Source organism: Ovis canadensis, chromosome 2 (assembly GCF_042477335.2).
Source record: "Ovis canadensis isolate MfBH-ARS-UI-01 breed Bighorn chromosome 2, ARS-UI_OviCan_v2, whole genome shotgun sequence".
NCBI lineage: Eukaryota > Metazoa > Chordata > Mammalia > Artiodactyla > Bovidae > Ovis > Ovis canadensis.
This window is the reverse complement of record NC_091246.1, coordinates 173,197,877-173,202,146: the sequence shown is the minus strand read 5'-3', so window position 1 is coordinate 173,202,146 and position 4,270 is coordinate 173,197,877.

The window sequence follows — 4,270 nt, the reverse complement described above, 5'->3', positions numbered from 1 at the left end:
TACTGTACTCAGCAAGGATCTCATTCAAAGTTGATGAAGAAATTAAAAGCTTTTCAGACAAGCAGAAATTAAGATGATTCAGTACCACAGCACCAGCTTTACAACAAATGTAAAAGAGTCTTATATAGTTAATAAATACAACAGAAGAAAAAAAAATATCTACATAATCAACCCCAAACAATTAGAAAATGGCAATAGGAACATATATAACAATAATTATTTTAAATGTAAATGGATTAAATGCTCCAAACAAAAGACACAGACTGGCTGAATGGATACAAATACAAGATCCATATATATGCTATCTACAAGAAACCCCTTTCAGACCTCAAGACATACAGACTGAAAGTGAGAGGAGAGAAAAATATATTCCATGCAAATGGGAAGCAAAAGAAAGCTGGACTAGCAATCCTCATATCAGAAAAAAAATAAACCTAAAAATAATAATGATTACAAGAGATAAGGAAGGACACTACATAATGATCAAGGGATCAATCCAAGAGGAAGACATAACAATTGCAAATATCTAGGAGCACCTCAATAGATAAGACAAACACCAACAGACATAAAAGGAGAAATTGGCAGTAACACAATAATAGTAGGAGACGGTAACACCCACTCACACCAATGGACAGATCATCAAAACAGAAAATTAATCAGGAAACACGTCTTAAATTATACATTAGATGAAATTGTTCTCATTAATATCTTCAGGATATCCCATCCATATTCAGAAGAACACACCTTCTCAAGTACACATGGAATATTCTCCAGGATAGACCACATCTTGGGTCACAAATCAAACCTCAGTAAATTTAAGAAAATTGAAATTGTATTAAGCACCAGCTCTGATCACAGCACTATGAGACAAGATATCAACTATAAGAGAAAAACTGTAAGAAACTAAAACGCTTGGAGATTAAACAACATATTTCTAAATAACCAACAGGTTACTGAAGAAATCAAAAAGGAAATAAAAAAATTTCTAGAAACAAATGACAATGAAAACACAACTGAAAACCTGTGGGAAGCAGTAAAAGCAGTCCTAAGAGGGAAGTTTATACCAATAGAATCCTAACTCAAAAAACAAGCAAAACATCAAATAGACAACCTAACTTTACACCTAAATCACCTGGAAAAAGAAGAAAAACAAACAAACAACAACAACAACAACAAAAACCCCACCAAAATTAGTAAAAGGAAAGAAATCATAACAATCCAAGCAGAAATATATGAAAAAGAAATGAAAGAAATAATAGCAAAGATTTATAAAACTAAAAACTGATTCTTTGAGAAGATAAAATAAACAAACCCTTAGCCAGACTCATCAAGAAAGAAAGAGAGAAGAATCAAATCAACAAAATTAGAAATGAAAAAGGAGAGGTTACAACAAGCAATGCAGAAATACAAAGGATTATACGAGACTATTACAAACAACTATATGGCAATAAAATAGAAAATCTGGAAGAAAGGGACAGATTCTTAGAAAAGTTCAATCGTCTAAGACTGAGCCAGAAAGAAATCGAAATTATGAACAACCCAATTACAAGCACTGAAATTGAAGCTATGATCAAAAATCTCCCAAAAATAAAAAGCCCGGGACCATATGGCCTCAGAGAATTCTATCAAACATTTAGAGAAGACTAATGCCTATCCTTCTAAAACTCTTTCAAAAAATTGCAGAGGAAGCAACACTTCCAAATTCATTCTACAAGGTGTCCATAATCCTGATACAAAAATCAGACAAAGACAACACCCACAAACAAATAAAACTACAGGCCAATATCACTGATGAACATAGATGCAAAAATCCTCAACAAAATTTTAGCAAACAGAATTCAGCAACACATCAAAAAGCTCATACACCATGATCAAGTTGGGTTTATTCCAGGGACGCAAGGATTCTTCAAAATATGCAAATCAATTAATGTGATATAGCATATTAACAAACTGAAAGAGAAAAAAACATATGATAATCTCAATAGATACAGAAAAAGCCTTTGATACAATTCAACACCCATTTATAATTAAAACTCTTCAAAAAATGGGCATAGAAGGAAACTAGCTCAACATAGTAAAGGCTGTATATGATAGGCCTACAGAAAACATTATTCTCAATGGTGAAAAAATGAAAGCATCACCCCCTAAGATCAGGAACAAGACAAGGGTGTCCACTTTCCCCACTATTATTCAACATAGTTTTGGAAGTCCTAGCTACAGCAATCAGAGAAGAAGAAATAAAAAAGAATCCAGAACGGAAAAGAAGCTAAGCACTCTCTGTTTGCAGATGACATGATACTGTACATAGAAAACCCTAAATGTAGCATCAGAAAATTACTAGAGCAAATTAGTGAATTTAGCAAAGTTGCAGGATACAAAATCAATACACAGAAATCACTTGCATTTCTATATATTAACAAAAATCAGACAGAAAAATTAAGGAATCATCCCCATTCACCATTGCAACAGAATTAAACATCTAGGAATAAATTTACCTAAGAAGATGAAAGAACTCTACACAGAAAATTATAAGACACTATTGAAAGAAATCAAAGGTGACATAAACATATGGAGAGATATTCCATGTTCTTCGATAGGAAGCATTAATATTGTGAAAATGACTATTCTACAAAATGCAATCTACTAGATATGCAATCTGCTAGTAGATTGCATAGTGCAATCTTTGCAATCTTTCTACTAATCTAGTAGAAATGCAATCTACTCTGCATAAATCTAGATTTAATTCAACCCCTATCAGATTACAATGGTATTTTTTCACAGAACTAGAACAAAAATTTCACAATTCATATGGAAACACAAAAGACCCCAAAATAGCCAAAGCAGTCTTGAGAAAGAAGAAAGGACCTGGAGGGACTGGGCTTCCTGACTTCAGGTTATACTACAAAGCTACAGTCATCAAAACAGTATGGTACTGGCACAAAAACAGAAATATAGACCAATGGAACAAGATAGAAAGCCCAGAAATAAATCCATGCCTCTATGGGTACCTAATTTTTGACAAAGGAGGCAAGAATATACAATGGGGCAAAGACAGCCTCTTCATTAATTATGATGGGAAACCTGGACAGCTACATGTAAAAGAATGAAATTAGAACACTACCTAACACCATTCATAAAGATAAACTCAAAATGGATTAAAGACCTAAATGTAAAACCAGAAACTATAAATCTCTTAAAGGAAAACAGGCAGAACACTCAATGACATAAATTAAAGCAAGATCCTCTATGACCCACCTCTTAGAGTAACAAATAAAACAAAAGTAAACAAGTTGGACCTGATAAAACTTAAGAGCTTTTGCAGAGAAAGGAAACTATAAGCAAGGTGAAAATACAACCCTCAGAATGGGAAAAAATAATAGCAAATGAAACAACTGACAAAGGATTAATTCCAAAATAAAAAAGCAGCTCATACAACTCAATACCAGAAAAACAAACAACCCAATCAAAAAATGAGGAAAAGACTAAACAGACATTTCCCCAGAGAAGACATACAGCTGGCTAACAAACACATGAAAAGATTCTCAACATCGTTCATTACTAGAGAAATGCAATTCAAAACCACAGTGAGATAACACCTCACTCTGGTCAAAATAGCCCTCATCAAAAAGTCTACAAACAATAAATTTTGGAGAAGGTGTGGAGAAAAGAGAACACTCTTGCACTGTTGGAGGGTTTGTAAATTGATAGAGCCACTATGAAAGATGGTATGGAGATTCCTTAAAAAAACTAGGAATAAAAGCACTATATGACCCAGCAATCCGACTCCTAGGCATATATCCTGAGGAACCCAAAACTGAAAGAGACACATATATCCTATTTTTCATTGTAGCACTATTTACAATAGCTAGAACATGGAAGCAACCTAGATGTCCATCAACAGATGAATGGATAAAGAAGTTGTGGTATATATACACAATGGTATATTAATCAGCCATAAAATGGAACATATGAGTCAGTTCTAATGAGGTGAATGAACCTAGAACCTATTATGCAGAGTGAAGTGAATCAGAAAGAGAAAGATAAATACCATATTCTAACACATATATATGGAATGTAGAAAAATGGTACTGAAGAATTTATTTACAAGGTAGCACTGGAGAAACAAACATTGAAAACAGACTTATGAACATGGGGAGAGGTGAGGAGAGGGTGAGAGGTATGGAAAGAGTAACATGGAAACTTACATTACCACATGTAGAAAATAGATAGCCATCGGGAATTTGTTCTATGGCTCAGGAAACTCAAACAG